The sequence below is a fragment of the Schistocerca cancellata genome, chromosome 2 (genome assembly GCF_023864275.1).
Source record: "Schistocerca cancellata isolate TAMUIC-IGC-003103 chromosome 2, iqSchCanc2.1, whole genome shotgun sequence".
NCBI lineage: Eukaryota > Metazoa > Arthropoda > Insecta > Orthoptera > Acrididae > Schistocerca > Schistocerca cancellata.
Window position 1 is genome coordinate 164,742,380 of NC_064627.1, and position 14,610 is coordinate 164,756,989.

The window sequence follows — 14,610 nt, forward strand, 5'->3', positions numbered from 1 at the left end:
CATTCTTAACGGTTCAAAATCTGCAGATGTAGAGGTAATTTCGGGAGTACCGCAAGGAAGCGTGATAGGACCTTTATTGTTTACAATATACATAAATGACTTAGTTGACAACATCGGTAGCTCCGTGAGGCTATTTGCAGATGACACGGTTGTCTACAAGAAAGTAGCAACATCAGAAGACTCGTACGTACTCCAGGAAGACCTGCAGAGGATTAATGCATGGTGCGACTGCTGGCAGCTTTCCCTAAACGTAGATAAATGTAATATAATGCGCATACATAGGGGCAGAAATCCATTCCAGTACGATTATGCCATAGGTGGTAAATCATTGGAAGCGGTAACGACCGTAAAATACTTAGGAGTTACTATCCGGAGCGATCTGAAGTGGAATGATCACATAAAACAAATAGTGGGAAAAGCAGGCGCCAGGTTGAGATTCATAGGAAGAATTCTAAGAAAATGTGACTCATCGACGAAAGAAGTAGCTTACAAAACGCTTGTTCGTCCGATTCTTGAGTATTGCTCATCAGTATGGGAACCTTACCAGGTTGGATTAATAGAAGAGATAGTAGACATGATCCAGCGAAAAGCAGCGCGATTCGTCATGGGGACATTTAGTCAGCGCGAGAGCGTTACGGAGATGCTGAACAAGCTCCAGTGGCGGACACTTCAAGAAAGGCGTTACGCAATACGGAGAGGTTTATTATCGAAATTACGAGAGAGCACATTCCGGGAAGAGATGGGCAACATATTACTACCGCCCACATATATCTCGCGTAATGATCACAACGAAAAGATCCGAGAAATTAGAGCAAATACGGAGACTTACAAGCAGTCGTTCTTCCCACGCACAATTCGTGAATGGAACAGGGAAGGGGGGATCAGATAGTGGTACAATAAGTACCCTCCGCCACACACCGTAAGGTGGCTCGCGGAGTATAGATGTAGATGTAGATGTAGATTTAAATTTGAATTTGCCGCTGAGATAATTGTTAAGATGGCGGCAGACAATTGATGATACTTTCTATTGTTAGAGCAAATAAGTAAATATTTAACGCTATAAATATTAAACGCTATAAAATCTACTTTCGTATTGTGCACTATTTAGACTTCATTAAGCGCCGGCCGCGGTGTTCTAGCGGTTCTGGCGCTGCAGTCCGGGACCGCGGGACTGCTACGGTCGCAGGTTCGAATCCTGCCTCGGGCATGGGTGTGTGTGATGTCCTTAGGTTAGTTAGGTTTAAATAGTTCTAAGTTCTAGGGGACTTATGACCTAAGATGTTGAGTCCCATAGTGCTCAGAGCCATTTGAACCATTTTGAACTTCATCAAGCAAACATTTGATTTGTTTCTAAGTAAACACAGACAAACACGCGATACAAATCGCTATCATCAATGGCTGCGCTCGTTGCAGCGGAAAGAAATAATTAACACATATAATGCTTACTGAGAGAGGAATTAGAGTTACAAATAATTAATCACTCATATTTATAATAATAATGAACTCTATTTTCAAGTAATAATTAACAAATAATTACATTTTCTTAACAGATCTCAGTTTGATATGCGTCCGCAACTTACAAAAGCCAACAAACAAAAGGTAAAAACAAAGGAAGACAAACGCAGATCATAAAAGCACTTTACAATTATCATTGTCTTTGTATGATACACATCGATATGTCCAATTATATCATAGAATATTATATAAATAATTAATATTTATAAGTTTTCACTGTTTTTTCATACGTAGAATAGATAATGTTTATAACTGTTAGAGGCATAAATTTCCTCTCGTCGCACTGTACCCAAAAATTTATCACGTGGATGTTACACTAGCTGGACTGCTAGTAGCAATTTGGAACTCACCACTGAGTCTTTCCACTGATTTCATGCTATTTTCTACAACCACCGTCTGCAAAGCCTGCTGGTCTTTGTCCGTCAGCACACGAAGTCTGTTAGGTCTTGGTTTATCAGAAGTTGTTCTTTGCGTTTCCACTTCACAGTCACATCACCAACAGTGGGCTTGGGCGGTTTTAGAAAGTTGTGTAAGGGGGTAGTTTGCGTTGTTGCCCCGGATGATAATTACACAAATATTTTGTCAGGATATGTAAGGGGTGGGTCCTTGAGGTATGGCAAAACGCCAACACGAGAAGTAAGTTAAACCGTTTTATTAACAAAGGCGGATTATGAAACATACACGCTACGCGCACCCATCGTCACTGTGTCTGACATCCTAACACTGGCTAATTACGGTAGTATCGAAAGGCTCCATGGTGAGCTAGGAAAAGAGACATATTCGCGCCAGAGGCCGCGCTAGTTAATGCCGCGCGCTGTGGACGGCGGCCAGCCGCGTACTCTCCGTTTGCTGACCAAGCAAATTGTCGGCTGGGGAGCGCGTGTTAACGTACCGCACAGTTGCGTGCAACCCGCAGACCCTTAGAGTTGAAATATTTCTGATGGATTTTTTACTCAGGTTACATCCAACTAGTCCACATTCGAAGACACTGAGCTTTGCTGGCGACCCAGTCTGCTGTTACTGCTTCTCTGCTGACAACACAACACCCCCGCCTCCTTTTGTTCTGGCGGATCCGTCTCACGTGGCATCTTGAGGCCAATTCTGCATTACAAAGGAATGACCGGATATCTTTTATCTGATAGTGTATGGTTCCGTACGAGCCCTGATTTCTCTTATCTTGTCTTCACAGTCACTACGTGAGGTGTGTGTAGGTGGCAAGTAGAATCGTTCTGCATTTGGTCGCTGTCAGTTCTCTAACTTTCCTAATATGAATCACGAAAGGAATGTCTCCTGCACTCCAGGGCTTCGCATTTGAGGTCACGGAACATTTCCGTAACACTCGCATGTTGATCACACGTGCCGGTAACAAATGTAGCAACACGTCTTTGAATTGTTTCGACGTCTTCCTTTAATCCGACCGGGTAGAGCTTCTAGTCAGTCGAACAGTTCTCAAGAATGGGTCGTACAAGTGTTCTATACGCAGTCTCCTTATACAGTATATGAGCTACACTTCCCTAGAATTATCCCAATCTGACATCGACCATTCATCTTACCTATTCTCTACTTCACGTACTCGTTACATTTTATGTCACTTTTCAACGTTCAGCCTAGATCTTTTATCGATTTGACTGTGCCAAGCAGCTTACCACTAATACTGTACTCGAACAAAACACTATTTTTTTACCCATCTGCAATAACTTACACTTTTCCACATTTAGAACAAGCTGCCATTCATTACACCAAATAGAAATTCTGTCCAAGTCATGTTGTATGGTCCTACAGTTATTAAAAGACGACACTACGACACTTTCCTATACACTACAGTAACATCAGCAAACTCGCAGGTTGTTGCTCACGCTATGTATCGGATCGTTTACCTTTGCTCACTGAAATTCACAGGCCACAGAGATTAGCATGAGAGCATAAGCATCGCTATTGGGCTCGGAACATGAAAAAAAGGTTACGTGGACTGATGAATCACGTTAAAAGTTGGTACATGTCGAGATGAGGAACGATCTACGTACTGGAGGACGCTTGTGTACCCTCGCAAATCAACTAGCATCAGCTTTATTGAGCACATTTAAGAGATTATCGAGGTAGATGTGCGAACTATGGGAGCAATCACGTTAAATATTCAAAAGTTGTGTGCGACTGCTGAGCAGTAATGGTTTGGTACATCGTGGAGCTGATGCCACGAAGTGCCACCACTGTCATCAGGGCGAAAAGGCGAGAAGAGGGTGCCATCCGCTACAAAGCAGGGTTTTATAATTCATTACTCATGAGAGTATTACTGTCTCCTAAGTATATGTCTGTACCAGAGCATTGTTTGCACTTACACCGAGATGGAATTGCAGTAATGTCAAATAGAGGCACAGTGACGGATATTCAAATAGCTTCTCCTCATGCTAACATATTTTTCAGAAGTTAAGTTTATACTTGGTGGTAATATGATGGAGCGCCATTCTGTCGGGGGTGAGATTCCTTATCACAATGAAATGTTACAATATTACTGGTACGACCTACTCGCCACTGTTTCTAAATAAACTTGGCCTATTATAACGCCTTTAAAAAAATACTGAAGCTCTGAGAACCATAAGGGCCAAAAGCACAGCTACAAAGTTTTGAGAGAAATACGTATTCCTGTGAATCAAATTTGTAGACAAACTCATTGTTTTGACTTGTTTGTTAACCAAGTCTCAACGTCCTACATTTCCTATACAAAATCACCAACCCACTTTACGTTATGAAATTTTAATTAATACTTAGGATTATTCTTAATGTTAATCGTTGTTGTTGTTGTTGTTGTGGTCTTCAGTCCAAAGACTGGTTTGATGTAGCTCTTCATGCTACTCTATCCTTTGCACGCCTCTTCATCTCCGAGTAACTACTGCAACCCACATCCTTCTGAATCTGCTTAGTGTATTCATCTCTTGGTCTCCCTCTACGATTTTTACCCTCCACTCTTCCCCCCAGTACTAAATTGGTGATCCCTTGGTGTCTCAGAACGTGTCCTACCAACCGATCCCTTCTTCTAGTAAAGTTGTGCCACAAATTCCTCTTCTCCCCAGTTATGTTCAGTACTTCCTCATTAGTTACGTGATCTACCCATCTAATCTCCAGCATTCTTCTGTAGCACCATAGTTCAAAAGCTTCTATTATATTCTTGTATAAACAGATTATCGTCCATGTTTCACTTCCATACATGGCTACACTCCACAAAAATACTTTCAGGAAATATTTCCTGACACTTAAACCTATACTCGAAGTTAACAAATTTCTCTTCTTCAGAAACGCTTACCTTGCCATCGCCAGTCTACATTTTATATCCTCTCTACTTCGACCATCATCAGTTATTTTGCTGCCCAAATAGCAAAACTCATCTGCTGCTTTAAGTGTCTCATTTCCTAATCTAATTCCCTCAGCATCACCTGATTTAATTCGACTATATTCTATTACCCTCCTTTCGCTTTTGATGATGTTCATTTTATATCCTCCTTTCAAGACACTGTCCATTTCGTTCAACTGTTCTTCCAAGTCCTTTTTTGTCTCTGACAGAATTACAATGTCATCAGCAAACCTCAAAGTTTTAATTTCTTCTCCGTGGATTATAATTCCTACTCCAGATTCTTCTTTGGTTTCCTTTACTGCTTGTTCAATGTACAGATTGAATAACATCGGGGATAGGCTACAATCCTGTCTCACTCCATTCTCAACCATTGCTTCCCTTTCGTGCCCCTCGACTCTTATAACTGCCATCTGGTTTTTGCACGGGTTATAAATAGCCTTTCGCTCGCTGTATTTTACGCCTGCCACCTTCAGAATTTGTAAGAGAGTATTCCAGTCGACATTGTCAAAAGTTTTCTCTAAGTCTACAATTGCTATAGACGTAAGTTTGCCTTTCCTCAACCTAGCTTCTAAGGTAAGTCGTAGGGTCAATATTGTCTCGCGTGATCCCAAATTCCTACGGAATCCAAACTAATCTTCCCCGAGGTCGGCTTCTGTCAGTTTCTCCATTCGTCTGTAAATAATTTGTGTTAGTATTTTGCAAGGGTGACTTATTAAACTGATAGTTCGGTAATTTTCACGCCTGTTAGCACCTGCTTTCTTTGCAATTTTAATCCGTAAAACTTTCATACTATGGGCTAGTGGCAATTGTATCTTTTTGACTGAATTGTGTAGTTTGTCATGAATGTGAAACTAAAATCAGAACGTAAAGAACTCATACTAAATGTACCACACACAATTATGTCCTATCCCAGCAGTTCATGATCCTCGTTATCATCATTTTCATTTAGTACATTCTCTGGCTTGAGGTTCAGATAAAACTGTCCGTTCACTTTAGGCATGAAATCTAGTAATTTTCTTACGTCTATCTGTTTCAGGTTTGATCAACTACTTTTGTTAAGTCTTTATGTTTCAAGGTTGATATTTTCCTACCGTCTACGTATTTGGACACCGGATTTTGCAAGACATCTACAAACTGGGGGAAATAACAATTTTTGGCCTCCCTCAACATGGCGTGAAGAAATGATGGCCTCCCATGACTCCTGTGAAGAATATGTTACTTTAAATAACAGTTCGTGGCAATCTATTGAAAATTCATCAGTGTAAAATTTCTGAAATGTAAACTGTTACCACAAACATCACCTTTTGGTTTGATAATAAGGTTCGTAACACTCTTAAAGGTTCTGAAGTCGTCAGCGTCAATTTTACGGACTGGAATGCTGAAACCGTTCTGAAGTTCTAAGCGCCAGTTTTACGAACTGGATTACTGAAACCAAGGAATGTGATGTTATGTGTGGGAGCACTCCCTCAAGAGCTTCCAGCTTTTATGAAGAAATAGACGTTAGTGTTGCTAGTGAGCGTTCCTACAACAATGAAAATTTATGCTTTGGCCATTTATGGGAGTTAATATCAGAGAAATCGGTGAGACAGCTTTTCTTGTATGTTCATATATACAGCGTTGGGTTACAGTACTGATATCGCTGGCTCACCATAAGATCAAAAGATGTCAGGAGCATGCCTATGTGCTATAGTCTCAAAATCGACAAGGTACAATTTAGGCCCTTATGGTTCTCAGCGCCTCAATTGTCTAATTAGACCAGTACCACACATTAAACCTTTTAATGACTCCTTTCTCCATTAAACATCTTTGTACACAACTACGCCCAATGTAATGCACCAAGTCGGTTTCTTATGGCTGGTGAAATCGAAAAATACCGAGCGAAGTGCCGCAGCATGAAGACATTGGACTCGTTTTAGGGAGAACGGTGGTTCCAATCCTCGTCCGACAGTCTAGATCTAGGTTTCCTGTGATTTCCTTAAATCAGTTAAGGCGAATGCTAGGATAGTTCCTCTGACGGAGCACGACCTGTCCCTCCCTATTCTACCCCTTGTGGTCCGTCTCTAGCCCCGAATCTTCTGCTCCGTGTCCAATCGCGTCTTCGACGGGACATTAAACCCAGATATACCTGCCTTTTAGGTCGAAACATGTTGCCTATGAAATCCTTATTTTCTTGTTCAGCGAACCGAAAGCAGTCACTGTACTGATTACATGGTTGGTTTTCACTTAATGCATCTTTCGGTATGAATACTACATTTTGTTGCTTTAAAAATATGACGTACGATTTTAACGCTGACCTGTCTCATGTCCAATTCGTTTTAATTTTTATCGGGAAGCGCGCAAACTCCGTAACGGAAGTTTACTAGATCTTTTCTTTTGTTTACCATACGACGTCAGATGAGTTTCAAATGTATCACCAATGTGTGAAACAGGTGGTCACGTTGGTGGTCCTGTTTCATACTCGCATTTCCATGGTCGTTAAATTTGATAATTATGCGGGCCATTTCAGAAGTCCCGCACACTGCGCTTACGCGTGCGTTACGTTGGGTGATCAAGTTGAAATTCATATCAGTTGTGAGCGAGACTTTAGGCGCGACGGTGGTATATGTGTTTCCTCGTTCTCGTGGCTGTGTCGTGAGTAAATCAGTTTTAAAATGGAACCTGAAACCGAATCAGGCCGGATCACACGTAGTGGCCAGCATTCTTACAGCAAGATCGAATCCCTTCGTGGAAAGGACCCAACAGAAATTGACACCGCTTTGTGAAAGGTGTGTGGGAATAGTTTAGCGGATGATAGCACAGCATCACGATGGTCTGCTTGTCTCTTTGAAGGTCCTCTTCCAAGAAGAGGAAGGCCATCGACTTCAACAGACTGACACTGATGATAATCTGTGCGTATGACATGAATGGAGTCATAGCTGGAAAAAGGCGTATAATGCAAGGTTTTTCTATGAGAAGTCTTGCATCTGAAAATTCGTCAAAGAAGCTCTTATATGTTTGCAGCAGGTGTCCCCATCTTGCACGGTAATGCAAGATCGCTTGTTGTCGTACCAGTGAGAGAAACGCTTGACAAATAAGGATGGAAAATACTGTACTTCCGTACCGACAAACACAGTCCTGATGTGAGCCCAACAGACATCGGTTTGTTTCCAGAACTGAAGGAACAACTCCGTGGAAAACGTTTTCAGCTGACTGACATGCGGAGGATCTGGGTTCGATTTCCGTAGCTGCCAGGTATTTTTTCTTGGGGAGACGATTTGAAGGTTGCACTTAGCCTCTTGATGCCGGTTGAGGAGTTAATTGACCACACGCCTCTCCCTAACGTCGCAACTGAATCTCAATGTAGACAAGTGAAATGTGCTGCGTATACATAGAAAGAAAGATCCTTTATCATTTAGCTGCAGTATAGCAGGTCAGCAACTGGAAGCAGTTAATTCCATAAATTATTTGGGTGCAGGCATTAGGAGTGATTTAAAATGAAATGATCATATAAAGTTGATCGTCGGTAAAACAGATGCCAGACTGAGATTCATTGGAATAATCCTAAGGAAATGCAATCCGAAAACAAAGGAAGTAGGTTACAGTACACTTGTTCGCCCACTGCTTGAATACTGCTCACCAGTGTGGGAACCGTGCCATATAGGGTTGATAGAAGAGAGAGAGAAGATCCAACGAGGAGCAGCGCGCTTCGTTACAGGATCATTTAGTAATCGCGAAAGCGTTACGGAGATGATACATAAACTCCAGTGGAATACTCTGCAGGAGAGACTCTCAATAGCTCGGTACGGGCTTTTGTTGAAGTTTCGAGAACATACCTTCACCGAGGAATCAAGCAGTATATTGCTCCCTCCTACGTATACCCCGCGAAGAGACCATGAGGATAAAATCAGAGAGATTAGAGCCCACACAGAGGCATACCGACAATCTTTCTTTCCACGAACAATACGAGACTGGAATAGAAGGGAGAACCGATAAAGGTACTCAAGGTGCCCTCCGCCACACACCGTCAGGTGGCTATCGGAGTATGGATGTAGATGTAGATGTAGATGTAGATGTAGATCCAATGACGGAATTGGCAGAATATGACACGCGGTCGGCAATGGAATTGTAATTCTCGACGTATGTAAAATACAATTTGTAGCGGTAAAAACTATCCAAGAATTTGGAAAAGTCACTGTACTGACTGATGCAGTTAGTCAGTGTACTTAGAGCTGTATTGACGAGAAAACCACACTGCATTTCTTTGACGTACAGTCACCGTTCAAAATGAGCGCAGCAATTGAAATTCCTGCCTTACGTAAAATACGACTTTTAGTAGCAAAAACTCTCAAAGAACTCATCACAGAGTTTTTGCTCTGTTTTTACCGAATACGATGAGTTGGGCAGCAGTGGCGTCGTTTGCTTTCGATTCGAGGGACGAATGTTCACCTTGGTTCTCAGCCATACTCTGCCCGGCAAGCACGTGAGTTGTTGTGTCTTTTCGAACGGACTGTTTTGAATACGCGTTCTACAGCCCAGACCTAATCCCACGTGATTTACGCCTCTTTATACAGGTGAGAAAGTGGCTATGCTCCGTAAGCTTTGACTCCGACGAAGAACTTCAGCAATTATTCTAAGGCGGCTGAATTTGATACAAAGGGTATTTTTCAATAAGTTCAAAATGTTCAAATGTGTGTGAAATCTTATGGGACTTAACTGCTAACGTCATCAGTCCCTAAGCTTACACGCTACTTAACCTAAATTATCCTAAGGCCAAACACACACGCCCATGCCCGAGGGAGGACTCGAACCTCCGCCGGGACCATTTCAATAAGTTACGATGTATTAGAAATAGTTGAATCTGATTGGGTGGAGAAGTGATACAAAGGAGTAGTTTTAAGATTTTTTATATGCGCGGTGACTTCAAAAAGTGAATTACGCGCTTTTATGACAGGCGAAATACCCTCAGACTTCAAGAAGAATATAATAATTTCAATCCCAAAGAAAACAGGTGTTGACAGATGTGAAAATTACCGAACTATCAGCTTAATAAGCCACGGCTGCAAAATACTAACACGCATTCTTTACAGACGAATGGAAAAACTGATAGAAGCCGACCTCGGGGAAGATCAGTTTGGATTCCTTAGAAATGTTGGAACACGTGGGCCAATACTGACCCTACGACTTATCTTAGAAAATAGATTAAGGAAAGGCAAACCTACGTTTCTAGCATTTGTAGTCTTAGAGAAAGCTTTTGACAGTGTTGACTGAAATACTCTCTTTCAAATTCTGAAGGTGGCAGGGGTAAAATTAAGGCAGCGAAAGGCTATTTACAATTTGTACAGAAACCAGATGGCAGTTATAAGAGTCGAGGGTGATGAAAGGGAAGCAGTGGTTGGAAAGGGAGTGAGACAGGGTTGTAGCCTATCCCCGATGTCATTCAATCTGTATATTGAGCAAGCAGTAAAGGAAACAAAAGAAAAATTCGGAGTAGGAATTAAAATCCATGGAGAAGAAATTAGAACTTTGAGGTTCGCCGATGACATTGTAATTCTGTCAGACAGCACAGGACCTGGAAGAGCAGCTGAACGGAATGGACAGTTCTTGAAAGGAGGATATAAGATGAACATCAACAAAAGCAAAACAAGGATCATGGAATGTAGTCGAATTAAATCGGGTGATGCTGAGGGAATTAGATTAGGAAATGAGACGCTTAAAGTAGTAAAGTAGTTTTGCTATTTGGGGAGCAAAATAACTGAGGATCGGCGGAGTAGAGGAGATATAAAATGTAGACTGGCAATGGCAAGGAAAGGGTTTCTGAAGAAAGAAATTTGTTAACATCGAGCATAGATTTAAGTGTCAGGAAGTCATTTCTGAAAGCATTTGTATGGAGTGTAGCCATGTATGGAAGTGAAACGTGGACGATAAATAGTTTAGACAAAAAGAGAATAGAAGCTTTCGAAATGTGGTTCTACAGAAGGATGCTGAAGATTAGGTGGGTAGATTACTAACTAATGAGGAGGTATTGAATAGAATTGGGGAAAAGAGAAATTTGTGGCATAGATTGACTAGAAGAAGGGATCGGTTGGTAGGACATGTTCTGAGGAGATGAAGAAGCTTGCACAGGATAGAGTAGCATGGAGAGCTGCATCAAACCAGTCTCTGGACTGAAGACCACATCAACAACGACAGACCAAGTAACTTCTACTTAATGCTGCACTACAGTTTACAGTGGCACAGATACATGACAGTGTTAATCAACATAGTCACCAAGTCTCTGTAAACAACGGTTGGAACGGCCTACCAATCATTCAGTTCCTTAACGACAGCAATCCGCGCCTTGGTCACGGAGCCATTAGAGAATCTCTGTCGGGACGTCCTCATCGTTGGAAAATCTCTTCAAGCCCAGATGTTCTTTCAGCTTGCTGAAAAGATGGAAATCGAATGGTGACGATCTGGACTCCCGCTCAGCATCACACACGTCTGTGTGGCCTTAGTTGTATTGTTGGCACGATTTCGTTATTGCTGGACGCTGCATTCCATTTCGTCTACTTACCGACAGAATTCCATGGCGAATCTGCTTGCAGCTTGGACGTTTTGCCCACAAGAATCGCCCTGACCTGCGTACTTCAACTTTGGAATACGTTTCAGGTTTCCTCACTATTTCAGTCACACACTGTGATGAATATGTTATCCGTACCGCAGCAGAACTGAGGCTGCAGGAAACCCAAAACTTATACTCTCATCTGACGATGCGCTACTCTTCTTGCGCAATGCTCTTACTTTGTTAAGTCCCAGCGTATTTGATTTAACTGTTATTTACTCTGAAGATCCAAAGACACTGGTACACCTGCCTAATAAGGTGTAGGGCCCTCGCAAGGACGCAAAAGTGCAACACTACTCTGCTAATATCTGAAGTGGCGCTGCAGGAAACTGACGCCATTCGAATCCAGCAGAGCTGCCCGTAAATCCGTAAGACACAAGGGGTGGAGATCTCTTCCCAGAAATGATCAATAATGTTCATGTCTGGGGAGCTTGGTGACCAGCGGAAGTGCTTAAAGTCAGAACAGTGTTCCTGAAGCCACTCTGTAGCAATTCTGGACGTGTGGGGTGTCGCATTGTTCTGCTGGAATTGCCCAAGTCCATCGGAATGCAAAATAAACATGAATGAATGCTGGTGATGAGACAGGATGCTTATGTATGCTTCGCCTGTCGTATCTAGACGTATCAGGGGTCCCATATCACTCCAACTGCATACGTCCCACACCATTACAGAGCCTCCACCAGGGACTGAAATGCTGACCCGTTCACGTCCATCCAGTCGATACAATTTGAAACGAGACTCGTCCGACCAGGCAACATGTTTCCATTCATCAACAGTCCATTGCCGATGTTGACGGGCCCAAGCGAGGCGTAAGGCTTTGTGTCGTGCAGTCACCAAGGGTACACGAGTAGACCTTCAGCTACGAAAGCCCGTATCGATGATGTTTCGTTGAACGGCTCGCGCGCTGACACTTGTTGATGGGCCAGTACTGAAATCTGCAGCAATTTGCGGAAGGGTTGTACTTCCGTCACGTTGAATGATTCTCTTCAGTCGTCGTTGGTCCCGTTCTTGCAGGATCTTTTCCTGGCTGCAGCGATGTAGGAGATTTGATGTTTTACCGGGATCCTGATATTCACGGTATGCTCGTGAAATGGTCGTATGGAAAAATCCCAACTTCATCGCTACCTCGAAGATGCTGTGTCCCATCGCTCGTGCGCCGACTATAACACCACGTTCATACTTACACTTGATAACCTGCCATTGTAGCGGCAGAAACCGATATAACAACTGCGACAGACGCTTATTGTCCTCGTATATAGGAGTTGCCGTCCTCAGCACCGTATTCTACCTGTTTACATATCTCTGTATTTTAATATGCATGCCTATACCAGTTTCTTTGGCGCTTCAGTGTATGTCATAGCGTAAATTGCTTACTGGGTAGTCTGCTATATCACTTATGAAAGTTCGTATTTACCCTTGCAATGTGTATTTATAGTTGTAATGTCAGTTCCGATTGATTTACTCCACCGAAAGCTATTTTCATTCATTCACTACCAACTATTCTGTTGTGTCATTTGCTACTCTTTTGATCTTCTCATACTTGCCGCAACTCGTTCTGGTCGTGATGTCTTCATAGTACATTTTTCTAGGATGTCCTCTTGAATTCTGCCTAATAACATGCATTCATACACGTTTATGAAAAAGTTGTTGTGGCTAAACATACGTTCCGTAAATTTCAACTTCCTTGTCTCTATAAATTTATCTGTATCGCTCTTATTGGCCTTCTGACCTCCTTTATATCACGTAGTTTTCCCAGTTTTGTAGATTTTGTTTTTATACAGAATTATGGGTCATTTTCCGCCATATTCACATTTCTGTTACCTTCTGCCAGGTCTTACATTGTTTCTCCAGTGTCCCGATTTCACACCCATATAAATGTTTACCCCGTAGAAATGAACCTGTGAAGGATTTCCGTATTTACACATTGATTTGTGTGCTTGTGAGAATACTTTTTTGAGCCGTGAATGTATGTATGGTGGTGCTGTTATTCCTCTTTGTTTGCCTGAAGTCTCTGTTATCTTTTGTAATCATACTGCCGATGTATCAGCAGACTTTACTTGATTAGTTTTAGTGCTGTCAACTTTAATCTAAATATTAGTCAATTTACCATGATTCCTAATCGCCATTACTATAATTTTCTGTTTTTGTGCGTCAGGTAGCATGTACAGCATTATGTTCATTTCCATTTTGAATCTGCAACCATCACTATGTGTCAGCAAGTTTAATGTAGTGAATATTTCTACTTTTTGATTTAATTTTTGTTGTGTTTCCTTTCCTGTTTTGTACGGATTCTTCAGTCTATATGTTATACAGCTATGAAGACACAGGAATTTCCAACTTAACTGCTTTCCTGATTTTTTTCCTCATTTTTTAATCACATTCATACAGGTTTTAGTGGTCTGTTTATTATGTAAGCTATAAATTATTCTTTTGAACCGGCCCAGTTTTCTCCATAGTGAGAAAACACTAGTCTAGTTGAAATAAGCGAAAGTCTCTTCCTCATTATAGAAACAGAAACGGAACCACTTGGTCATTTTTGACCTTCCTTCCAGCGTCGGATGCGAGTCTGTAATTGCTTCTCTTGTTCTTGCAGCTATTCTAAACCCAGACTGTTCTGCAACAATGCGCTGATGGGCTTTTCTTTTTATTGAACTTTTGTTACGTATGTTAAGGGGTATCTTGAGAGACAAGAGAAAGGAGGTATCTTAAGAGACACGAGAAAGGACATGCAGTGTCCTGTAATTGGTTTTGTCAACTGCCTTTGCTATATTTTTAAATTGCTGTTTATCAAATCGTCTGGTAGACAATATTTTCATAGCATTCATTAATTTTGTTGAAAACTTTTTTCTGTAATTTCGTGATTCTGTAGAGATGTCAAGAATACCGGTTGTCTTTTCATCTTTAAGTACTTCAAACACATGTCGAATTTTGGTATTTGTTCACTACAGAGAGCTTCAATGTGCTGTTTATGTCGTGTAGTCATTTAATCGTTAGGCTTCAGTAACATTCTGTCTTGATCTCCGATAATTACAGACCGCCCTACGTTACAACTGGAATGCTCTAAATTTCCTTTAGGCTTCATCTTATCACTCCATTTGGTGATATTTGGTTATCTCATTGGCAGTCTCTTATCCCAGTTTGCTTTTTCTTGACTGCGCTTAACTGTAAT